This window comes from Hermetia illucens, chromosome 3 (assembly GCF_905115235.1).
Source record: "Hermetia illucens chromosome 3, iHerIll2.2.curated.20191125, whole genome shotgun sequence".
Classification (NCBI taxonomy): domain Eukaryota; kingdom Metazoa; phylum Arthropoda; class Insecta; order Diptera; family Stratiomyidae; genus Hermetia; species Hermetia illucens.
In genome coordinates this window covers 72,682,937-72,709,975 of record NC_051851.1, presented here as the reverse complement: position 1 = coordinate 72,709,975, position 27,039 = coordinate 72,682,937, and the positions used below count along the sequence as shown (strand labels likewise).

Below are 27,039 nucleotides of genomic sequence, written 5' to 3'. Positions count from 1 at the left end.
AAGCTTCAAATATGTAATTGTGTGAAAAGGCATACATAAACTCAAGGGATATGTTTTACAGTGTCGTAAGGAAAAAGCTGCGGGGACAAACAACAAGGTACAGGTCCTGTCGGCACCTCCTCGAAAAATAACACATATTTCTCTCACCACGAAGATTACGAAGACCAAATCGCAGCACAATCCAGTTAACGCGGCCGACTTGCTAAAAACATGTGAAAAGCTCGCCGCAACGAAGCCCCAGGTTAGAATAGCATTCCGAACAAAGCTTTGATTTATTGCCTAAAAGAAGTTATACTATAAAAAATTGTCCCAGTTTCTCAATGTGTAGTATATTATCCACTGTCAGCTTCTGATTAGCACGTCAACAAATATGTGATCCGTAAGCCGACGAAGCAATTCGCGAGAAATTTTGTAAGGCCAGGATACTCCATGACACGACGCAGATAGGTACAAACAAAGATTTAGAGCTCTCAATTAACAATGGAGGTCACCCTCCATGTGCTACTACCCTGCTATGTGGTATTTAGAACTTTCGCACGGAACAACCCGAATTTGATATTGGTGCTGAAATAACTACATTTCCAGATTTGATATAAAACACTGAAGGCGGAAACAGTATGTTGATGCAATTGGAAGCCTACCTTCCACAATGTTCCACTGTAATATAGTGTTAATGTGATCCAGGCCTTGTCGGTCAGTCGAAATGCATTTTAATGGATACGGAGATTATTTTATAATAACTGTTATCCTTACTTCAGTGGGGAGCACGCAAATATCCCTAAAAAAATCGTGCTCATTCTCAGAATCTTCATTACCTGGAAAAGGTCTCGTGTCCGCCTTCCTCCCTCAATCGTATACATGGGAGTAGGGATTTTGCAGAAATTACAGGATGTGCAAGGAAGAATTCCGCGGGATGACCATCCACAAAAGGTGGAGACCCATGTTATACGATTTATAATTGCTTCGAAATTTCCCTTCTGCTTGTTCAGCTATTCATGACCATGGATGACAAGCTTACTATTAACGTGATGACCACTTGGAAATCTCCGAGATGCATCTACGATCTTTGCTATCTGCTGCTTCTGCTTTCCTCACGAGCACAGTGATTGAATTTCTTTTTGTCACGGCGTATATCAAGTACTTTGTGATGATAATGGAATTTCAGTGGTCGCACTCATTCTCGCTCGCAGTGATCTACATAGGTTCTTCCTTACATAAATGGATGCCGCCTTCACGTTTCCGAAGTCGTCTTGAGACGCCCTTCGGCACCGGGGCCGACAATTCCATCGGCACCGGGGAGCTATTGTTCTCACCGGCTTCCGGGGAGCTATTGTTCTCTCATTGCCGAGCAGTAAATGGATCACAAAAGTGGATGCTGTTGATCTTCCAGGGGAGTCGAAGCCCTCCGCTGAGAATAAATGCGGACGCAATACGCAAGAGACTAGGTAGAAACAAGTCATGTCAGTAAACATTTTTGAAAAATTTCATACTTGGATTAAAACGCGGGATCCGTGGACCCTGAAAGTCGGACACAGTTTCTTCTTAATTGATCCGATACTTCCCCAATTCCAAAAACAAATTAGTCCTGCTTCGGCCGACTTAGGCGTCAAGACGGTTGATAGATATACTATATATAAGAAACAAACAACACCTAGCAACCACTTTTAGGCATACTGTTCTCAAGCATCGATGAGGTAGCGTCGGATGAGTTACCTCTGCCCTGGAAGAAAGAGTCAGCATTAATATTTGAAAGGGGAATACCAGAAGGCTTACTACTAGGTCTCCTCCCTATTCTGAAATTCAATGGTTTATAGGGGTCACTTTCTGTGGCAAAAGAAGGTACAGTTACAAGGTTCACATGCGGATTGGCCGCGCTTGGTACTGGAGAACATTTGGAGGATGTTTTGATAACGACATAGGAGAAGACGGAAGTGGCCATAATTACGAAAATGCAGGAAGGGGAACACGATCAAAGTGGAATTCAGTATCTATAGTGCGAGTACCTAGGGTAACGAACAATGCTTATCTGAGCTAGAATATGCCTGCCAATCGCACAACGGCATTTTAAACAACTATAATATTATCAACGTTGACGGGCAAAAGACAACCGGATATTACGTAATACATACTTAATAGTTGAGGTAGTAGTATCCGCGTGATCATCTGAATGAAAATACTGAAAATTTCGCAGAATTAAAAGATTATAAATTCGACTCAACACCTGATGATTCCGAAGGTTTGAAACGCTTTGAGGACAACATCGCCTCGTCTTACGTGGGAAATATATCAGCTTTTTTTTAACTAAATATACAGACTGAAGCGGACGGTAGGATGTATTCGTAAAATCACTGGTATAGCAAAATGATGAACGCACAAACTGATCTGTGATATGAGAGAATGAATCAAACAGTTATGGAAGGAGGCAGGAGCGAAGAAGGCTCAAAGAAAAAAGACACATGAATGCTTTATGGCAAGCCTTCCGCAAGAAGTAGTCCCTCAATGCTGAGTCTGTTTTTATTGGATGAGAACCCTACATACGCCCCCTCCAGCCTAGAGTATTCAAACCGAAAAGGATGTGTCCTTCTAATATTTTTACTTCCAGGGCTTTCTGTACAATGTATTATGAAATATGACGAACATCGGACGCCTGGTCACTCAATGATAACTGATTGCAAACTGTCTGACATGTAAATGGTCGTTGCAATTAGTCGATCTGCACGTCTCACACTTCTTGTTTTTCGACTCGGTTGGACTTCAAATGTTACTCTCTTAATTATGATATTTGGTCACTGATTATTGCAGCTACAACGCCTCGTGAGGATTAAGGTTGATTTACATCAGCCTCAGTTGTGATTTACGTTTTGACCTATGTTTCGATTATTGTCTGCAAAGTGTGCATCCCGCACCTTGTGCACCACACATAATTCGAGTTAACTACATAAAATCCGCAAATACGTTCTTTTACTATTCCATTAGTACATAGCCCATAATGCATATATATATATATTTAATATTTAGTTTGAGCAGATATCGATAAGGAGAGTATTTCGAGGCTTGGACACTGCATAAAGGCAGCTTTCAGATCTTTCGGTTGGGCAATTTCTGAGAATGGATCCGTTTAAGAAATCAGCACTTCCGATCCCCCGCACTCCCCGACTTTTTAACAAATGTCGCCTTCGGAAAGTACTAATCAAGGTCTTTTATTTGATACCCAACATGACTATAGTCGGTGAAAAAAAAATTACACTTACACTTTTGGATGTATGAGGACTGGGTAATGTGGTTGTTGGTCTCCCCATGCCATGCCCTAATGATGAGAATAAGTCTGCGCGTCCAGCGACCTTTCGCAGACTCGTCCCATCTGCGTTGCCAAAAGTTCTTTGCTGTAACAAGTATAGCCAGGCCATCCGCAAAGCCGACAATCGTAGCCTCTTCTGGCACGGAAGGAGAAAACACACCATTATACATGACATTTTACAAAAGGGGACTCAGTATCGACTCCTATAATACACCCCTGTGCAAATATACTATTTGGAGTCTTCAGCCGTCTCGTACTAGAGATTCCTCTGTTAGAGGTAGAGGGATTTATTATTTTACTCAGTCATTCAACGGCTTTGGTAACTTTTTACTGGACATTTGTAGTTTTTTCGTGAGCGTGACGTGATTATGTAGTCTAGCTTAATGTTTTTCCCTCTTCAGTGAAATTATCTACATTTAGTTTCCAGGTGGAATGAAAGTCCCTTTCGTTCGAGGATTACGTCTGAGATGGAGTCATCTTTAGTTTCCACTCCTAGCTACCCCTTCTTCAGTCTGAGATACACCGTGAGTTTTCCTCCTTTTCGAAATTTTAAAACTGAAGGTTGCCATGGGTGAATCGAGAAGGTTGGAGGCAAACTACTTCGCACACCAAGGACTGATTTAATCTACCGAATCATTGGGGAAAAAGAGATGGAGAAGGCCAGGACCTAAAATATGATCCCCGCCATGCCAGTCAATTCAAAAAGTTAAGAACGATTCCTGACACTTTGATTCCTCACAATATTTTAAGATTAGCTTGCTTTGCATAAATCTGACAACTACTGGCCTATCCCTTTATTATTCTTATGTTTTCGCTATGTACGCTTCTTTGAAGTCAACAATCGAAACATTCTTCAAAGCTTGCGTACAAGCGTCCGGGGTCCCGTGGTGGCGTCCTTTGAGAATGGTTTTCACTTTGGGTATAGGAAAAAGTCTGCCGGGCAACGTCGAGCTTGTAGCGAGGCTGAAGAACTATAGTGATGCCACTTCTTAGCAGGAAATCGACAACCACGAAGCAGGTCTGAGATCGCCGGTTGTTATGGTGAAGCTTCCAATAAATGGCAATTTCTGGTTGCAATCGGTTAACCGGTTATTTTTAACACTTCCAGTTCCATTGACTGTTTGTCCTTCGGGCACGATAATGGAGAACATTTTTCTTGTCAGATAAAACAAGCAGCATTTCTTTGATATTGGAACCTTCTTTTGACGCGGTGATTACGAAGTGTACCATTCGTTACTTTTCTGTTTTGTTTCAGTGTGTTACTCGGAAAATCCAGGCGTCATTCGCGGTAATGACATTTATTTATTTAATTAATTTATTTATTTAATTAACGGACAACAAACAGAAAGAATTCCAATTAATTATTGTCCTCAGGAGGAGGAGAAAGCAAAAAACTTATCCTACGTTTAAAACTACTTAAAGTAGGGAAGTTAAAAGGACCAAGCTGTTTTGCATTATAATTTCAGCAAAGCCTGGGAATCGGGGAATGAAAATAGACTTCGAGCTCCGCGAAAGGCACGTTGAAAATATGTGCGTTACGTGTGTTATAAGACGCAGGTGATCTCGTCAGCGGCGGAGCAGTCCATCAGGCCCGAGGAAAGTTTAAAGAAAGTGCATAGATCCAGATAGGATCTACGCTGTTGTAGGAAGGAAAGGTTTAGAAAGCGGAGGCGGGAGGGGTAATCCCCACGAGGGAAGCTTTTCTTAAAGAAGAGAGAACGGGTGAATTTACGTTGTACATTTTCACGGGCAAGACAACCACAGTTACGAGTGGGTGACCAGATCACGGAGCAATACTCGAGGGTATTCCTCACAAGGGAATTGAAGAGAGCTAAGGAGGGTTGGATGGAGTCAAAATCAGAGGAGGAGCGAAGAATAAAGCCTGACAATTTTGCTGCTCGATTGATGACATCGAGGCAAAGGGTGTCAAAGCGGAGCTTATTGTCGAAAGTGACTCCGAGGTCTTGAGTGGAATTTAAGCAGGATAAGGAATGTCCGTTAAGCGAGTAGGAGAAAGAAGTGGGTGAGGATTTTAGGGAGTAGCACATAGAGTGACACTTTCTGACGTTTAGCGCTAAACCATTAGTCGAGCACCAACGAACCAGAGTGTCCAGGTTATTCTGAAGGGAAACACAGTCCATAGGCGACGATATAGCGGAAAACAGCTTAAGGTCGTCTGCATAAAGCAAACAAGGACAAGTAAGGAGGGGGGGAAGGTCGTTAATAAAAAATAAAAATAGCAAAGGACCCAGAATAGACCCTTGTGGGTCGCCAGAAGAGGGGGAGAAGGAGCGGGAAGTACAGCCGTCAAAAGAGACGCGGCAGGATCGGTTGGAAAGGTAAGAGGCAAGCCATAAAACAAGTGGTATGGGAACGTTGAGGGACGAGAGTTTGGATAGAAGTATCTTGTGATTTACAGTGTCGAAGGCTTTCGCGAAGTCAGTGTAAATGGTATGCACTTCTTGCCGTGAATTTAGACATTTGGCGACAAAGTTGGTAAAGTCAAGCAGGTTGGAGGCAGTGGACCTACATTTAACGAAGCTGTGTTGTTCTTTCACTATGTGTTGGCTAAAGTGGGCGGACAACCAGTCGCTGACATATCTTTCCAGGATTTTGGAACAGGAGGAGAGGAGGGAAATGGGACGGTAATTCTCGGCTAGCGAACGATCGCCACTTTTGTGAATGGGGATGATGAGAGCCTCTTTCCACAAGCTGCGAAAATGATTCTCTTCAAGACTTTTGTTGAAAATAAGAGATAGGGGAAGGGAGATGGACTTACCAGTTTTGATCAAAAAGAGGTTTGGAAGACCATCGTAGCCAGCTCCGACCTTGGCATCAAGTTCGCCAATGAAGTATTCGACAAGGATAGGAGTAAGAAGGGGAATGGTAGGCGATGCGGGGCAGGCTACAACTACTATCGGGAGGGATTCGGAGGAAGGAGGAGGAGCATAGACTGACGAAAAGTAGCGGCAGAGTAAATCACAAGATCTTTGGGGGGAGTTAGCAGAGAAGCCAGAGAATTTAATGGACGGAGGAGATAACTGGGCGGGGCAGCGGGAGTTGCGAATGTGGGACCAGAAAGGTTTCAGACTTCCGCGCTTTAGTGAGTCTTCCACGCTGGACAAATATTCGTGTCTGGACTTATGTATTAAAGATTTGACCGAGGAACGAAGGGATTTGAAAAAAACTAAGTCAGCAACGTTTCTAGAAGACAGGAACTTCTTTCTCGCAGTCCGTTTTTGACGTAGATTTTGTGAATTTCAGTGGTGAACCAGACGGGGTAAGAGCGTAAGCACTTAGGAGAGGAGGGAACGTAACAAGGAAGAAGATCAGATAATATGGTATAGAAAGTGTTGAGTGCTTGATCATATGTAAATGGAGAGAGCATGGGGACCCAGTTGATTGACGCCAGGGCTGAGTTGAGACCTTCGAAGTTCGCCTTACGAAAGTTGAACTTGGTAGACTTGCGAGCGACAGGAGAGTGGAGTCGGAATATCTGAACATCGAACTCGAGAGCAGGATGATGGGCGTCAGGGGCAACGTAAGACGGAGCATGACATGGCTTAAAAACTCTGGATTTTCTTTAATGTATCTCAAAAAATCTTTTAAAATGGCCTTGTTTGTATTCATCCGTCAAAATTTTTGGGACGGGGGACAGACCAGTACGAGATCTTATTACTTAAAATACACACCCTGTATTAATTCCGTGTGTCTCTATTACCGTATCCTAGAGAAAGGGAAGTGTAAAAATATACCCATTACACCATGCAAAAGTTTGACTTCACAGAGTTTTGGCAGGTACATCTGTTCCTAAAGAATATAGAAAACTCCTAACTTCCATCAACCTCCAGAATCACTTAAAAAACTTAATACTAACTCCGCCATAATACCCAAATTTTTCACTGGGACACTTCCTGTTGTTGCCGCGCATCAGTGAGATGGGAAGCTAATAAATTGAAAGCTTTTACACGCCACAAAAAGCAAACAAAATAATTCGTTAATGCTTTTCCATTTTCCCGGAAAAGGGAGATGAACTAGCATGCGAGCACAAACACGGAGAGCGTTCGAATAACTTTATACTATGCCCAACTAATTTAAGAGGCATTGTTGCTGGCTTAACGCCCCAAGGCCTCCCCACACTTTCCGCTGAAAGTTTTTGGAAAATCCCACCTTTTTGGGGGAAGTGCATTGACTGCATAATTGTGTGCACAGACAACAGGCAGAGAGGAGTTTGTTGCAAGGGCGGTTTCAACCTGAAGTTGAATTTACAGGAAAAAGATAAACATGAAAAATGTAAGCCTTATATTGTTTATTTAAAAAATGTTAATTTGCGGGGTCTGTGAAGGTTACATTTTAATTATTTTCATATTTGCCTGAGATGAGTTCATTACGAAATAATTCCTCATTTTTGAAAAAATGCGCTTTGATGTTTCCAACCAGATGGAACTGTGGATGCTGTGGAAATATAAATATAGTACGGCAATGGCAATGGCTTCTTCATCTAATTATAGCTAAATATTCGTAATTAGATGTGTTCATTTAGGCACCAAATCAAGGATAAAAGCCACAACGTCCTACCAGTTGGTAACCATTTCTTTTAATTTGCACCTCGGAAAATTGAACGCCTAATCGATGAAATTTTCCCATTGACGTAAACAGCCCATCAAAGCATTCAAACTCCAGCTCTCCGACAGGAAACCCCTAAAAAGGATACATACCGAAAAAAGGATACATACGAATTGAAAATTTAAAGCAGGACTAGACGCATTCCTCTGTTTTCGTAATTAGTAGCCTTAAAATGTAAAAGAGGTCGAACCCGAATGGAAAATTTCCCATTTTACTATGGAAAGAGAGATTTCAATTGTTAAGGCCTCGTTCGTGATTTTCGTGACATGAATTTTGATTTTCGGTTTTGATTAAGATTAACTGAGATTAAATCCATTTGGTAGATAAATGCAAATGTATGTATTTGACGTAGTGGGTGTTTGAACTCGACAAACGTGGATAAGGAAGTGTAATGGCCATGCAATGTAATCAGAGTTCGTTTTCAGTGAAATCCGTACAATTTCATTTTATTTTAATTAGAAATTTGGAGTTCAGTGCGGAGAAATTGGCTAGTAGGAGTGAAGCCATTTGCAGGATTTGAAATTTTACTTTTTCGCTCTAACTCCATAAAGAAATGGAATATGAGAAGGTTATATATTTTTCGGTATATGCTGAGGGGCAAACTAAATCACTCACGTCTCAAATGAAATATATGTTTACGTTACATCTACATATGTTAAGCACTCCCTTCAATATTTTTAACCTAACCTGCTGGAGGTAATGCGTATACATCCGTACATATGTTCCTTTTCCTTCCCAACTGCGACCTGCTTGTCAATAGATTCCTTTGTTTAAGGGGAAGGAGCATTTCCAGTAAATTTCCAAAAATAATACAAAATATTATTTATTTGAGAAGGAGGAGAGACAGATTTTTCCAATTTTCTTGCAACACGCAAAGAACACTAGCACAGAATGTCCTCTAGACAAGGCAGCGTGAAGAACGTCATCGCTAACAAGAAGAAATAATATCCGTGACAGGATGCAACTCTGGAGGACTCCGCTTTGGACCTCATTTTTCGACATCATATGTGGATCTGATAATAACTAGTTGCTCCTGTTGCGTAGAGGACTCCAGATGCACTCCCTGCTCACGCTATTGAAAGCTTTCTCGAAATCGATGAAGAGCAGGTGCAGCGAAGATCTAAATTGCGCGTACTATTCCTAAATGATCCATAGAGAGTTGATGTGGTCAATGCAGAAGGATCCTCAGCAGACACAAGCATGCTCTCTCCCGATGAAACTTTCAAGATGTTCTTTGATACGTTCGAGGATTATTTTAGCTATTATCTTTGCGACGGCGGGGATATTTCTCCAATTGTCAGACTCAAAGGGGTTCTTGACCTTTCTTCCGCACTCTGGGAAACGTCCCAGATTCCCAAGATTTGCGAACGAGGGGAAGTAGTACATCTACAGTAACGGGAGATGCAACGACAAACAACTCTGCGGCTTTACTCTGTTTCGCGTGCATTGATGGCCGAAATGTTCGAATTTCTGCTTGGAGGAACAGTCAGTATTCGGATGTTACGGTGACTAGCCATTTCATCCACAAGAGGAGGAACCTCACCGAATGTGGTCCGGTTAAGGACCGCGGTGAAGTGTTCTTTACACCTCTTCAGTTTTTCATCATCGCGGATGAAAGATTTGCGACTACATGCAAGTTCTTTGGTAATGTAGTATGCATTTCTGAAATCTTTGCGATCTGCGGCATCATTCGCTTCCCTGACCAGCGCAATAGTAAAATCTCTCTTGTCACGGCGTACACTACGCTGAACGTATAGGAGCTCAAGTGCGTCATACCTCACATTACTTCCAGCGGTCTGTAGAACCTTCAACCCCTTTCGTTCACCGATCCCCGTCCACGAATCCGCACTCAGCCAGATCTTATGATCAGGGTAATAACTTCGGGCCAGCGCATTGCCGACCACATTGTCTTAAATGAAGTGCTCTAACAAACTTGCCCTGATCCAATATGAATTGTTGCGAAATGATTATAATTATTATTACTTAGTATAGTTGCCGTTCAATCAGCAAGATAATTCTAACTGTCGAGCGACAACTGAGGCATATAAGCGGTCGATATTGAAATTCCGGGGTCGCAGCTCTCCAACCCTGCAAGAAGAGGCGGACGCAACACGAAAATGGACGTAATCGACCATCAGATGGTGATCCGTTTTGAGGACGATGTCAACGCCTATCTTGTTACGCACATCCAGCAAACAACTCCTAAATCTACTGCTGATCGCATAGTGATCGATATGATTGCTCATGTGGCGTAGGCCAGTTGAAACGCGGTAGCCGATTCTGTGCTCGAAAAATGTGCCACCCATGACGAAGCGGTGGAGCTGGCAGAAATCCGCGAACCCCCATTGCGGTCACCACATGTCCGAGAAAGGTGTTGCCAGATCCCACCTTGGTATTCAGATCACCGATCACGATCACAATGTCACTTAAACAAAGCCTCCCCTGCACTGCGTTTAACTGCTCATAGAAAGCATCTTTCTCCACTATATTGGAAGCCTCCGTTGGTGCAGACCATTGAACAATTGTGATGCTCCTTAATCTGGACCGGGACCTAGTAGTTAGAAGTCTGTCAGAAACCGGCTTCTGAGTCAAGAGGGCACACCTTGCGGTAGAAGTCAGAAGCAACCCGACATCGGATTCACGTCTGCTCACACTTTGCTTTCCAAAGTATAAAAGCACATGGCCGACAGAGGGAGAGGACTTCTCTCCAGAGTCCCACCATCTTACCTCGCTTAGGCCCAGAATGTCTAGTTTATATCGCTGGAATTTCCGCTCATGTTGGAGAAAGCTAGGATTCTGAGGACGCTCGCTACCGTTGTCGAGGAGGGTGCAGGCATTCCAGAAACCAATCATAGTCCATTTTCAAATTCAGGTCGTAGCCGTGAAGTCAGTCCCTATCCGAGGTTTTGATAACGGTTCATTAGTAATAGAGTTTCAAACTCTGCGGATTGCTACCCCACAAATTTTTATCCTGTTTGGCCGCTTCTTACGACAACGAGGAAACACTACGAGTGTATTCTTAAGCCCCAAATCACAGAGCAAAGACATGAAAAACGCCTTTAATACTGCTGTGGTACCATTCCAACGATGAACCTAAAACCTAAAATTCATAGACCACAGATCATATTTCGCATACACATGCCAAATTTCAAAATCTGGCCATTAACGCCAAAGTTACAGCAGTTCAAACTTAGTAATTTCGCGCGAATTTACTGCTTCTAAAGCAAATAAGATGCTGACGTCAGAATTAACGAGAATAATTAAGAATCGCGTGAAATATTAGATTTGCATTTATGAAGAATCTACTTCTCCCTAGCCCTTTTTGAGGTTTTGTGTTTACAAATCGGCTTACTGTCCTCCGGAGACGGTTGTAACGATTGACACCAAAATGATAGAAAGGGTGGAACTGTGAACGCTCACACATATAGTGAATTACATCGTTTTACGTTGAATTTAAGGGGGTGTCCTCATACATGCAAAAGGAGAGTGTAAATTTTTTCCCATCAAATATAGTCATGTGGGGTATCAAACTAAAGATCTCGATTAGTACTTTTCGAAGCCGGTTTTAGTTTTGAAATTCGTTGGAAAGGTGTGCGGTGGGACCCATTCTCAGAAACTACTTAACCGAAAAATCTGAAAAAACTCAAGAAGTTATATGGTGTCTAGGCTCCAAAATACCCCTCCATACCGTACCTGTTCAAATAAAGTTGATAATAGTACATTACTATAATAAAATATAATATAAAGTAATTGGCAGGAAAACTCCCCTTAAGTTCCTCCTAGAATTAGGAAATTTTGTAGCAATGTAGGCTACAGCCAAGAGCATCATCTTACCAAATTTGGTGCAACTATTATTAATTATTACTAACAAAGTTACAATAGGTCAAAGCTATCAGTTCTATGCAAATTCAAGTCTTTGAATGTCAATATTACTTGAAAGTGGATATTCTCACATAATATATATGCATATATTACGTGCTACATACTAATGGGACAAATGCATACTCAAATCGTTTTATAAAAGAAATACACAAAACCTTTCATACCTGTAGAGTGTAGCTTCCGGTTCCCGACTTGTTTGTATTTGTTGTAGGTTGCATTGTGGCATTTGCTAATAATATTAACTCAGAGCGTATGAGGTGGACTATTATCAATACAGGGCTTCCCATCAAATGATTTATTTAAATCGCTTTCTAAAAACTAGAGGGTAATGGAATTTTTAACTATGTGACACGGAGCTGTCATACACTCGTCGCTCCTCACATCTTCTTTTTCTTCAGCCTTTGTCGCACTCACAAGCGGGTTCGGCTCGTCGTGAATGGTTTCGCCATTTGAATTTTTCAAATGTCTCATCTGGATGTAATCGCGAGGCTTTTAAATCCCCATCCAGCGTTTCGGCCGGCCTTTTGGTCGCTTACCATCGCCTTCGATGTTAAGACCAATATTGTCAAGTGAATTCTCTTTAGCGCGAATTAAGTGACCATACCATCGAAGACGCCTCACACGCAGTTTTTCCAGGATCGGTGCAAACCCATATCGATCGCGGATATCCTCATTTCGGACGTGATCGAAACGCGTCACACCACCAGTGCAATGCAACATCTTCGTCTCCATTACCGCAAGACGCCTTTCATTGCCTTTTATGGTCGGCCAACACTCAGAACTATAGAGAGCGGCAGACGGACGATATTGCGGTAAATTTTATATTTGAGACGTTCACTGATACATTGATCACAAAGAACACCAGTTGTGGAATGTCACTTCATCCAGCTCGCATTAATGCGTGAAGCAATTTCGTTAGGCAGTTCTCCATTGGCTGATAAAGATTCACCCGAGATATTTAATTCACTCAGTTCTGGGCAGCTTATTGAAGCTGATAGCACTGAGCAATTTAAATATCTCGAGTCAATGCTGTCAGCCTGTGAAGAACTGCGTTATGCTCCTCACATAGGGAAACACAAAACCTTTTATACCTGAAGCGTCAAGCTTCCGGTTTCCCGACTTGTGATTTTAACTAGACTATAGATATTTCGATCGTAATTGTCACTTGGCTAGCTTTGCACAATTTTTGTATCATCCGATTTTTAAAGTTTTGTGTTAAAGGGGGGTGTAAAATTTTTTTCACAGAATACGATCATGTAGCATATCAAATGAAATGGTTTGGTTAGTACTTTACGAAACTGGTCTTATTTCTGATATTGGGTGAAACACAGGGGACTGAGGGTTCAACATTTATGTCCCGAGAAGTGTAACAAGTCTCGTTCTCAAAGCGTATCCAATCAAAAAATCTGAATACATCAACATCACTGTTGGGTATCGGAGTATAGCAAAAAACCTTGGGATATTTGCTCAAGCCTTTTAGGCCACAACAATCATTAAAGATCCTTGGACGGGTAAGGGGGCTAGTAAAAACCAGTAATGGAAAACACCACGGATTGATGATCACTAGCCTACTTTATTCATTTCGTTCTGATTTATATACAAAATTATTTCTTACTTCCAACGCTAAATCAAGAAATTACAATTCTTTGCAAAAATCTAAATTGCATATTCAACAAAAAATTCTTGGTTGTAATTTGGTCGTCTCGATCTTGACCATGATGAACTTCCGTCAGCGTTTCGTTCCCCATAGTATTTGCAGGCACAGTTGATATGGGTCGATTACCTGTTCGCACCTGGTTAGGATGTTTTGTGGTGCAAGGTGAAGGTTGCTGACTTGAGTATGGGGCATTGTGCGGGTGTCGTTTATTTATCATGAACATTTTGCCGTAGAGCGAAAAATGTTTGATGACCTGTTTCTAGAACGATTGTTGTTGGATTTTGCTAGGGCTTTTCGCCCGGCAAGAATTGGTGCAATCGATTTTGATTGTTTTAAAAGATTAATTACATTTTGTATTTTGCATTCAGTTTGTCTCTTTATTTTGCTTTGGAACTTGATATAGATCAATTCTTTTGATTTATACAGCAAAAACTGTTCGATGATCTGTTTCTCGAATGATCCACCCATACAAAATCTGGGCTTCAAAGTACATTCCAATTCGATATCCATTCAAATAGAGTTAATAACAGCACAACAAAATAGTTTAGAATTTCATCCGAAAACCCCCCTCAAGTTCATCCCAGAAGTACCATTACAAATAATATTATGATACACAATTTTGGAAAGGTTGAAGGAAATCCCACTATTATTAACACAGTTATAGAAGGTCTAAAGTTTGTATTTCACGTGAATTTATCACAATCTAAGACGGGTATGACGTCACTACCATATTGGTTGAGTTGGATATATCATGGAATATTTTGAATTTTCAGCAGTGTACGAATCGAAAAACGTGCACAGGAATTTTCTCACACAAGATGAACACAAAACCTTATAACCGAAATGCCCAACTCCTGGTAATCCGACTTGTTTGGCTTTTCAATTAGAACAATCAATATACAATATGACGATCGCTTCCTATGAATGCTATCCCCTCTGTTATCGCATTGTTTTTCATTGATTGCAATCCTACTCGAAAAATCAGAAGCGCCCATAAATTATTACTAAACGCAATCAGGAAAATGAAAGAAAATTGACCCAATTTCGGATGCATCATTTCAACAATGAAAAATATCCTTTTAAGCGCATTCATTCATTATACATTTCTTTTACGTAACTATTGAATTTTATTTCGCATCAAGGAATCACTTCACTTCTGAATGCCCACGAATCACGTCAATTACCGACAACACAGTAATTCTTGGAAAAGGAATTAAGCCAATTAAAAAATTGTGTAAATCTGTTGGCATTGTTGTTTCGTACGAATGCAATAAAGCTTAATGGATTCCCGGGGAAAGCAAGAAAAGCGATATAAAAGCCTTGTATGAATTCATAGCAAATGGATTCCCAGATGGATTTGCACACTACCCCCACATACACACACATGTGGCAGCCCCAAGGCGAAAAGTATTATGCATGAATTGATTCGAATCACAACTATTCCAGTGGAATCCAATTTTGAAGACTGAGCTACAGTTGGTGCATGGCAAGCTCTCCGCATAATGGAGTCTCTCGGGCTGGGTAGCGAAAGGACGAGGGAATATCCCAGCCTTGGTGAATGCTGTGAATGTAATATTTGCAAAGTCAACGCTTAATGCGATTCGGATGCAGCAGCTTCGCCTCCCATCTCTCTTTCCGCATTGAGTGCCACACTCTCGATATTAAAGATATTAGTTCCCGACATCCATGTATCGAAAATGTGTTCTAACACTAGGACTCGCGATATGAGAACATTTTTATGGATATTTTCCTTTTAGCGAGACTCATGTGCAAATACTTGCCAAGGATATGATATTTTCTAGTTTATGGATTAAGAAGCGAGTGTTGGAACGGCCAGATGCTCAACATGTTGGAAGCAAAGAACACCGAACACGAACTTGCAGGGTAGGGCTTTATCCATAATCCGACCAAAGTTTCCTACATACCCACATGGACTTTGCGCAAACTGCATATATCCTTTGAAGGTACGATTTATTTGCCTAGATTAGACAGCACACAAAATTTATGCAAGGAAGCCTCCAAATTTACTTTTCGGGTCATAGTCCTAGTTGGGGCTGAAAGTCCCACTCGCCACCGCAAGCCTCCGCAACCAAAACACAACTAGACTCACTGTTGCTATGTTTACGCTCCCAAATACCAAGTAATACATAATGCAAATATATGTCTTCCCTAAGTTTCTCACTCAAAACTTTCGTAATTTACTGTACACAATTAAGATGGAATTGTCTGGCGAAATGCTCTGGATATTACTTTCAGTGAATTTTATCGTCCGTGTATGTGTGAAAGCGGTTGTAATCTGACCGACATTCAGGATACACTGACCGGCATGCTAACACGAATGGCCACAATGAGAATCATTCTTAAAAGATTTATTGGACTTTTTGACCTTTAGACAAGATACACAAATTGGAATACTTTGAAATTAAGGAAAAAGAGATTTTTCCCAATGTCAAAGAGATAAATGCGAGTGATTTGTCAAAACAACCAAGGATAACTGTGGATCAAGGAATGAAAATGTGTAATAAATTAATTTGTATATTTCACTTTGCCAGAATAAATAAGTTTTAGACATTCGGGATAACATGTTTATAAAAACGTCATCTTGGAATTTTGTTGGATAACAAACGAAGAAAAGTTTTCTTTGAGGAGATTCTGTCATAATTTAAAGCTGAGCAACTTAGTTGAGAGATTGGTTTTCGGCATGAAGTAGGCTTGCAAGGAATCCTGAAGAAAATCCAATGAACTTATGAACCTTTTAATGAAGAATAAGAAGAGCATTTAATTTCTAGATTATAAGCTGTTTCACTGTAATACTGGATGGGAAAAGAAGAGGCTGCTTCAAAAGAGAGATTTGAACACCGAGTAACAAGGTGGGGAGATTGATACCGAACCAACTCGACTATATACATCGAACAAAAATGTAAAGCAGAACTTTGGTCTCATTCTAGGCTGAAGTGCCGATTTGAGAAAATTATTTAAAAATACAAATTGCTGCAGAGCGTACAACCGCAAATAACGGCTGATATGGAAGTTTCATATGGTGGGCATATAAGCAAATGGGAAACCGGAAGCTCAAAGCTTCAGATATGAAAAGTTTTTGTTAATTTTTTATGTAAGGATATTTGGCACGTGGTGATCGCTGGGATTTCTTTCTTGATGAAAAGCTGCTGACGAACAAGGAAGAAGGCGAGTCTTCCGCGCCTAAAAACGCCACAAATTGCACCAACTGGTCCTCCAGATGGGGGGTTGAGGAGGTCTGACAACCCTATACGAAAAATCGACGTTACGAAGTTACAGAAGGAGCCTCGGGCAGGATGGACTTTATTCCGATTTCCGCGTTTTCTCATGGAACGTGCACTCTCTGTACAGACCGATTCCAGCTCACCAGCTAGCTGATACCCTGCCCCAATGTAGGGCTGATGTAACTCCACTGCAAGAGATGCGCTGGACAGGGACCGGTTTCCTAGAGAAGAGCCACTACAGCATATATTGTAGCGGGCATCCAGCAAACCATGTGTTTGGAGTAGGTTTCTTAGTCAGGCAAAAAATGAAACCTGCTGTTATCGTCTTCGAAATTATGAGCGAAAGGCTATGCACTCTGCGTTTGCGAGGCAAATTTAAAAACATAAGTCTGAAAAACGTTCGCGCCCTTTAGAGGAGACTTCTGTTTGAGAAGGATACCTTCTACGATACAACTGAGCAGACCATCGAAACCTGTGCCAAGTATAATATGAAAATCATACTTGGGGATCTTAACAGTCAAGTAGAGACGGAGCACGAATTCAAGCGATACGTTGACTCCCATGGCTTACATAAAGATACCAACGATAATGGACTGCGGATTATTCGACTAGCACTATTTCACAAAATTGTTGTTGGAAGTACCTGGTTTACACGGAAAGCAGTCCAGAAACATACGTGGGCCTCTCCAGTCTGGATCATATTCAATCAAATTGACCACGTGTTGATTGAACGCCGTCACTTCTCAGACTTGCTGAACATCAGGACATTTATGGGGGCCAATATAGACTCGGATCACTATCTCGTTGTCATAATGCTCCGGGCTCGAATTACAACACCATCCACAATCCCTTCTGACAATCAAGTGAGAGTGAGTACTGAACTCCTATAAGGCGGAAATAGATGCCGCAATAACCGCAGTCAACAGAGGTCCTGGAGATGAAACATCAGTAAATGATCTTCACAACCACCTGAAGAACGTTATCATTGATACGGCCAAAAAGATACTTGGCCCCAGCCGGAAGAAAAGTCAGAATGGCTGGTTCAATGATGAATGTAAGCTAGCAACGGAATAGAAGGATGCCGCATACTGAGTAATGTTGCATTTTAAAAAAAACGCGGGCACGCGCAGAGACTTATCACGAACTCCGATGAGCGGAGAAGCGACTTCACAGACGGAAAAAAGCAGGCTCGGAGAACCAACAGATCTGTGAACTCGAAAAATGCAGGGACAAACCGCACCAGGCACGCAAGCTCTACCAACAAGTCAGCAGCCATTCTTATACACCTCGATGCTCATCCTGCAGAGACAAAGAGGGAAATCTAATTTCCGGCAGAATGGGCATATTGGAGCGATGAGCAGAGTATTTTGTGAACTGTTTAACAACGAAAATATCGGGGAATTGAAGGTACCAACACCTGAGGACGACGGAAAAATACTGCCACCACCAAGCATGGAAGCTTGAAAACCTGAAGTCGCTTGGAACCAAAGGAATTCGTCAAATATGGAGGCAACCAATTCCACCAAGTGATTCATCAACTTATACTCAAGGTGTGGGACAGCGAACCAATGCCTGATGACTATCATCGAGGCATCTGTCCCATACATAAAAAGGGAAACATTACGCAGTACAGCAATTATAAACGTATCACATTGCTGAGTACCATCCATACCAGTTATTCTCCACTACCTTGCTGCTGCCGGATAGCGCCATACGTCCAAAAATTGATTGTCCCATACCAAAGAGACACTACAGGCAAATCAGCAACAGATCATATTACCTCTCTGTGGCAAGCGATCGAGAAACTGTTAGAATATGGCCATCAGTTCTACCATCTTTTCATCGACTTTAAAGCCGCCCATGACAGTATAGCCAGGGTAAAATTGTACTCCGCTAAGAGAGAATTTGGTATCCCAATGAAATTGATAAGACTTACTAGCCTGACCCCGGCCAACATCAAATTAATACAGTAAAGATAGGAGACTACAACTTTGAGACCGTTGAAAATTTTTCCTATTTAAATTACAACCGATAACAACTATGACGATTAAATCCACGCACGGTTGCTGGCTGACAACGGACCGTATTTCAGCTTGCAAAAACTGTTTTGCTCCAAATATCTCATCATAGAGTCAAAGCTCTTACTGTACAAGAAAGACTATGGTTTTGCCAGTCCTTATGTATTCCTCGGAAACCTAGGTTCTTAACAAGAAAAATTGCGAACTGTTGGTCGCGCTCGAGAGAAGAACCCTCTCAAGAATATTTGGCCTCCTACTTGAGGACGGACGATTCCATAACCTACATAACGACGAAATCCTGAAGAAAGTGAACGATACCACGACCGTCTGGTGGGTGTGGATAAAATCCAACTCAATAGGTTGCGGTGGGGGAGGAGGGAGGAGGATGAACTAGCCCGGAAGGATGGCGTAGGTCAGGACGCCAGATAGCCCTAAGGGATATCAAATTCACTAAGGCAGTTCTAGACCAATTATCTGTTGTTTCGCGGCTGATGATGATGATACTCGATATTCAGTTCGATATGGTGCTGACACAAGGTAGTAGTAATTTGACGCGAAAGACGCAAATTTGACCTAAGATAACTTTGTTTGATACTCTGCATGGCTATATTCAATGCACTTATTTTTGCACCGCTCTTTAAAGTATTTACCGCATGGGCGGGAATTCACAGTTCTAACCTTTCTATCGAATTCCGTGTCAATAAGTACAGGGTGCGGCAGCATAACTTCCTTTTTTAAAATGCGCGCCACTCAGTTAGTTGATGTCATAGCGGAGCGTTAGTGGTCTCGTTCAAGAGGGGATACTGTAAAGTTTTGTCCCGACACGGTTCAGTCGCCATCATGCGTTGGAATAGTGAGGAGCGTGCCTTTGCCGTTGAAGTTTACTTTTCAAGCGGATGTTCGGTTATTGCAACACAGCGTGCATTTCGGAATCGATCAATTGTTACATGGGTCACTACATTCAGACAAACTGCAAGTGCGACAAAAGGAAGAACTGGATTCCCTCGGCCCGTTAGATCACCTGAGAACATTGAAGCAGTGACAGCGCCAATGTTGCTAACAAGAGTTATAACAAACGCCAGAAATCGGTTTACGCAATGTATGGAGAATGGGGGACGTCACCTAACAGATTTGATCTTCAAAACAATGTAAATAAAAACTTTAGACATATACCTACATTATAATAAATAAATAAATATTCTCCGATGCACACAATAGTTTTTATTGAGTTTTGAAAAAAGAAAGTTATGCTGCCGCACCCTGTATAACTGCTTTTCAAGAAAAAGGGCGTGTGACATACAGACAGACGAAAAGTTCGATTTTAATAAGATTTTGTTTTCAGCAAAACTCTAAGAAAAGAGTAGACACTGATTAAAGCCACTGGCATTGAAACCGGTAGCGGAAAGGAACAACACCGATATTAATAGGAATAACAACACCAGAAGCCGCGATAAGACAATTGAGATAACCGAAATTGAGTCCAACGTTTTCAACTGCGAAGTCGTTAAAAATATCTCATATTTTTATAATTTATACCCTGTGAGTCGGGACTTAAGAATACGTTCAAAATTTCCCTTCCTTATTATAGCTGCAAATTTCGAAACTATCTTGATACTGCAACGTCAATAAGGCCTCAAATAGGGACTGACCTTCACGCCGAAGACTTTTGCCTATCTAAAACGGACTATGATCGATTTCTGGAGTATGAGCACGCTTTTCGACAACGGAAGCGAGGTCTTCACCATGCTCGCGATATAAGCTAGACATTCTGGGTACAAGTCAGTTGAGGTGGTGGAATTCTTCTTGCGGTAATGCAGTTTTATACTCTGGACAACCAACGGGACGCAAATTGGGTACAAGGCTCTCTTGCTTCTATGAGCAATTACACGCAGTTCAGGGGAAATGTCATATTTCGCATTGCGATCATCATGAATGATCTGAATGTCAAGGTGGTGGTGTCTGACAACATTTTCCTCGACATGTGATCGGGAATCACGCCTTTGGTGAGCGCAACGATAATGGTAGATTTGTGGATTTCTGCAGCATTCACCGCCTCGTTAATAGTGACACATTGTTCGAGCACAGAGCTTGCCATAAGAGCAGTTGGCTTTCAACTGTTCGACACTTTGTGATCAGCATTAGATTTAGTAGTTGTCCTCTGGCCACGAAAGGGATTACCAATGCTTGCTTTCGTGGAACCGTGGAAGCGCATCGATGAACCGAAGGGATTGTAGGTTATATTGATCGCTGCCAGTGATGCCAACGTGACGCGTTCGACCTCTGACACAGTGCGAAACCCAGGAAGTTCAGTACAGTTTGCGCCGTGACGAAACCCAATTTGTTATTGCATTGGTCGAGAAGACAGCAGTTGTAGCAGATAGCAATCATTTCGGGGCTGTATACAAAAGAACTTGCGTGTGACCGCAAACCTTTCTAAGGCCCGGTGAAGGAAGTTAACAGCCAACTTCTCATTCACGATGAAAACCAGCTGGTGGAATAAACATTGCACAATGGTTCTTAAGAGTACACTATCTGCTGAAGTTTCACCTCTTATGGATGAGATGGCTAGTCACAGTATTATGTGGAGATGGAGTGTTCCTCGAAGCAGAAGAATAATCATCTAGGCCCTCAATGCACTGAAAAGAAGTAAACATGAGAGAGAACAGAGTTACTGCTACTTCCCTTTATACAGAATTCCAAGATCCTCCCTCAGATAGACAAAATTTGCTTGTGGAATGTGCGTATTTCAGAAAGAGCGCTTTCGCCAACTACTTTCATCTACATTCTGCCTCAAATCGAAATAAAATGGTGGAACTTTAGTAGATAGCCCTCTCCCATCTACGACTCTACGTTCTTGTATTTTGGTAATTCCTGATGGTGGGATTGAGATAAGAGATACTGGTGAAGACTATGGAAGGTTAAACTAATGCAGTGCAATGTATCAACAAAGGCTTTCAATATAAATGAAAAGTCAGACTTGCGGTTTCGTCCAAGGTAGAGGCCAGTCATCAGATGCTGCCTCACCTCTGTCCTGGCAGCAGCATGACGAGATAGCTACAAGGCGACATATGTGCCTTAGATAAATTCAAAAAATACGACAAATTAATGAATTATAACCAGGAAAAAATTGAGAAAAATTTAAGCTAAATCTGTTCGAAGCTAAACTAAATTTTCTTTAGGAAATTGAGGAAGTTCCGCCTTGTAGCCACTACGATCACGCTGCCCCTAAAGGAGATGTGAGGCAGCATCTGATGAGTTATTTTTGCCGTAAACGAAACCGCAATTCTAATTTTGCAACCTGAGTACTTACACAAGACTAAGGGGCCCATGGACATAAGTTCTTACCCAACTGGTCGGGCTTAATTTCCTAAACTAAATCAATGTTGCTGTAGTTGGGCTCTGACAACAGCTGCCTCCAGCGTGGATAAGAAAAACACGTTATTGGGGACAGGATGAATAACGTTGAAAGTTTTGTGGACTTCAACAACTTTTGTCAATTCGCGATCAGTGTAACATTTTTCAAATAAAGCTTGGCAACTGACCTTGGATTTCCTTCTTGGGGAACTGATCAGGTCCAACACATCCCGGGCAGCAGCAGATTCGGTTTGTTTTTTTTGGATAGGCGCTTGCGTTTTGCGTCTGTGTCTATCTGGCGATGGACTTCGGTTTCATAGTCCAACTGTCGTTCAGCAATGGGAGAATCTTTACCAATCGTGCAACCACAAAAACTGCGTTTATCTATTGTGCAGATTGATTTCTCGGAGCATAAAAAGTTGATAGTTTAAACGACGAGCATAAAAAGTTGATAGTTTAAATAATTACCGCTGATAATTGCTATAAAGTGGCAAAGCCAGAAAAGTGCATTGTATTTTACACCGTGCTAAAAGGGATTTACATTTAAATGGCTAGAAAAGCTAAGACCTGGTGGTAGTTGCGCTGTCCACACTAAAACTCTGGGAACCATGTTGACATTTTTCATCCTACCAGAGTATTTACAAGAGTTCAACTGATTGTGGCATCATAACTCAAACACGCCAACTGCATCGATAACATTTGCTCATTCTTTCACAAAGTCCCAGACCTCACGGCTCTTGATCCGGAAAAGAAAACAAGAAGTTTCGAATTGAAGATAAATACCAATAAAACTCAAGTTTTCATTGACAAGTTATCCAGAATCTTATACTAGAACTGCAAAACCAAACACACTGTGATTAGGAAGTGGATGATTACACTTGAGGAAACTTAACAATTTATTTTTTAGGACGCACTATACTTGGGTGGATTGCCCTAGAACAACCTGACGCCGAAAATAAGAGGAGTGATGGAGACTCAGGACGTTCTAATAGTAACTTTAGCATAATGATGATGGGTTTATGGAAATGATACATTAGTGACGATTCCAGGTATTTTGGGCAAACTATCTCTCATAAGTATCCTGCGACCCTGGCATAGCTAACAACAAATTATGCATATGCATAGAAATATGCCAAATGCATCTTCCATAAGCGATTGTCAAACTGGGACGCTAAGACTTCGCTTCAAGCCTGGAGCTCTTGTAAGTAAGCTAAGAATACCCAACACGTAACGCTTTAACTTTATTGAAGGATGAGGATTTTCCCCTATGAATTTATTGAACATACAAAAAGGCCACTCTTCAATCCACATGAAGAGCGTAATTTAGGATTAATCAAAATTGTTTTCTAATCCATTTATGGCGAAAATTACCTCAGAGAAGAGCTTTCAAAACGAGTTTAATAATTCATCATCTCCCATCAACTCACCTGAGATTGGTAGCTTATTTCTCAAAAACAAGTAAACATGCGAAGAGGTAACACGACCAAGGAGTAGTCCATCGAACATGTCCTTGTAGAACCCTCGCAATACAAATATCCACAAGAATCCCCATACATCCCCTGTAAGACTAAAATACCCTCACTCGACTAATTCTTTCTCAGAAAGAAGTTCGCACCTTCCCCACCCACAAATCGTCACAAGTTAACAAACATGTATGTATGAACAAACATCCATACATCAAACATTATGTACATATATACCCTCTTTTGAGCTATGGAAATGTCCCCTAAAGAGATTATGCCCAGACAGACGGATAGATAGTCATATGTAAACTATCGTTGAATGTAGGAAGGCACCTTATAGGTTGTGTATCAACAAATTTGTGGGTTTTATCCGATGTAGGTAGAGAAAAAAGTAAACAGGAGCCGGAGAGGCTGCTACTGAATAGATTCCAGGTCTCAAATAGCCTTATCTTCTTCGATGCTGCCGATTATGCACTGTTTACACTGTGCCAAAGTTTTTTGTAGACTAGTCAATCTTATCTACTTGGAGATGTTCTTGGGGAACCTTGAGACCAGTCCAAGCAACTCGTCTGGCCGGATTCCTTCCAATATCGTATACGGTCTTGGAAATCCGGAATTGGTCAGCTTTCATGGTGGAAGCTACTGCGCATGACCACTTTCCAGGGGATGTTGATACAAGGATTCATCTTTACACGGGGCTCTTCCAGTGATAACAGAAAGTCTCCAAAGGAATCCCGAAAAAATGTATATTACGATAGTCCTGTCAGCCAGACGTAGTAGTCATCGGTTGAATTCGTACGCGAGCACAATCCTTTGGTGCGCGTCAGATTTTCCTTAGAGAAAAAAATCATATTTTCAAGGAAAAGCTTATAGCCTTGAAGCAGGTGAATTGTTTTACAGACGAGGGTAGGTGTCCGATCCCTTGAAATATGCAAATATGATTCGTGAGAAAAAGTGATTTGCGAGGTAGTGCTCGGAATCAATAGCGGTAGTTCCCAGGATAGTCAGTTAATAGTGGAGACGATGACAGGCGTTGTTCTTACTGTAGTTGAATCAATGTCAAGGTTTGCCTAGTGCGAAATCGCTTGGCCGAAAGGATAACGATATCGGGGCAAAGAAGTTGAGGGTGTGGGATGTGAAATGTGCTTTTGAATAGAAGTGCGGCAGTGTTTAATCGATTACAGAATTTTCAAAACTCGCTGAAATAGTGGAGCAATTTGAAAGGGCGTAGTAACATAACGCAACTACTGGAGCTCAACCACCTGCCGGATCTGCCGCATAGTTTTTCGTAACGCGTACGAAAAGAGCTTTGTGACTTAAGTGCGTTTTACTAAGGACAATCCGGAGTGACTTAATGAGAATCCACCACAAACAAAATCAAAGATTTATTTCATAAATGCCAACCATCAGCACTGAGCAACTTTGCAGGCAGAGCGGGCACAACAAATCACAGCGGCTGCCAAGAAACACGGATCCCAGATTCCCCGACAAGGATTATGCAAATAAGGTAAAATCTTCCTCAAATATAATTATAAGTTACTTTCAGAATTTTCTGAAGACTTCGCACACAAATGTGTTGCGATAAAGTGAAAAGAGAAATACAGTTTGCGTATCCTTTTGCCTTCGGTGTTCTTCATCCCACGCTCACGTTTCTCTATCTGGTATCCTTCGAGCATTTTACGAAAGAATGACTTCAGCTAACTTCTCGGGCATTTTGTGTACCCATTGTTGTTTATATCGAGGCAGGCAGGCAGGAAGGATGCTTGCGTATCTAATGTCTAATGCCAAGTGGTTTCTAATGTCTTGTGTCTTATGCCTTATTTTTCCTTCTCTTTTATAAGATACTGTTTGCATGATAATAAAGAACACTCTCGACTGGTTTACTTAGTCCCGACTAGTGGCTGCCACCCGCTGTTGAATGCTCCTTCAGCTAACCCTGATGTTGCGTCTGATTGCCCTTGGCATGTACCCTCAACGCCTCCCAAATAAGCAGACAAATACAGGAGAGTTTGTGTGTTTGCATAGTTATTATAAATTCAGAGAATGAAATAAAAAATAATGCTGGTTGAAGCCGAACAGAATTCTTTTCCGTTTGTTGGCTCCTTTCTTTCCTGCCGTCAAACATGCAATCGCTCGCTAGCGCGGAGCTAGCTGGAGGGACCAATCAGCAACAAAACTTTTTGCCGAAATTTGCAATTTGTAAATTGTGACAAGCACACATTTAGAAATTTGATGAGATGTTAATTTTTCTGGGAGATGATTTCTTTGCGTTCAGGATTTTTGGAGTTTTCTGTCTTTTGTTCTTTCGGGACATTTAGCTGGGTATTGTTCGTAAGAAGATTTAGAGGCAATTAAGAAAGATTTATGCTGAAGCGGAAGTGGCACAAGCAATTTCGGGTCTAATTTATAAGCAAATTTCTCATTTGTGAATTTAGGGTTCTTGGGAAAGGGACAATTTGCGCTCAGGGGATACTACCATAAAAATTGAACTGCTGGAGTGCGGCTGAATTAATTCCGATAGAAGCTGAGTTTCTAATTGAAAAGTAAAATTGCAAACAGATTGGGGGTGATTTTCCTTTTAACCTCCTCCTGTAAATCGAACGTCTGTCTAAAAGAAACATTATTTTTGCTGCCAAGGAGACATAAAATCAAAAGAATACCAGTGAAAATTTGACCGTTTTATTTTCTCGTTCACTAAAATACCACCGTTTAAAACGCAAATGAACTTTTAATATTGACCATCAGCAAATTGATATAATTGAATTCTTGAGAAAACTAGATTCGTTTCATACATTATGTCGAACTCAATAGAATGTTGTATTCATGCCGTTCACTCCTCTAAGCATTCTGGGTACATATGTCTGGCTTTTCTGGATGGTTTCTAAAATCTCAACAAGTTTTTATCTAAGTTTTGAGGACATGAAAGAGCTCGCTCTTTTTCGAAATGAACAGTAGCAGTTCAAACAAACTTAGACTGGTTCGATGGCGGCATTGGAAACCATATTAAAAAATAAAAAAAAACATTCCACTGTTTTCTGCACACCATAAAATGCAGGTGATAAAAATATCAATTTAATTAATTTTCTACATCCCCCGGTCGATATATTTAATTCATCTTTTTTCTAAAGCCATGCTACCACTAAAACTACGTAATATTAAGTATTAAAAAACGCCCTCAAAGGCGCCATTGCCCGACTATTCTTTAGAAATTTGTTTCGACGAAACCGATCTTGAGAAGAACAGGTTATTAATCGATCATAGAGACCAGATCCAAACAACAAAATGTTCGAGAATGAGTCTCTTTTAGGTAATCAATCATGACGAGTCTCGTTGTTTTCAAAGAGCGAAACCTGGATGCTATCGATGTCGGTGATAACGATCGCTTTCAAACAATCAGCTAGTCCTAGGTCCCCGAATCGAAGTAATGGATAAAAGTGTTACTCATGGAAATGGACCATGGTAAAAGTGGATCTACGTCTCAAGATGGAAATGTGACGTC

At 41.3% G+C, this 27,039-nt stretch overlaps 2 protein-coding genes across 2 annotated transcripts in view; one reads left to right on the top strand and one right to left on the bottom strand.

Moving 5' to 3' along the window:
* Positions 1 to 27,039, bottom strand: part of LOC119651054 (protein timeless homolog) — a 543,993-nt gene that overhangs the window by 209,474 nt on the left and 307,480 nt on the right. The gene's annotated exons all lie outside the window — the stretch shown is intronic.
* The window catches only part of LOC119651053, a 69,662-nt gene continuing 66,955 nt past the window's right edge, over positions 24,333 to 27,039 (top strand). The window contains exon 1 of the mRNA XM_038054382.1: positions 24,333 to 25,047. The gene's annotated coding sequence lies outside the window, so the exon portion shown is untranslated. The remainder of the gene's footprint in view (positions 25,048 to 27,039) is intronic.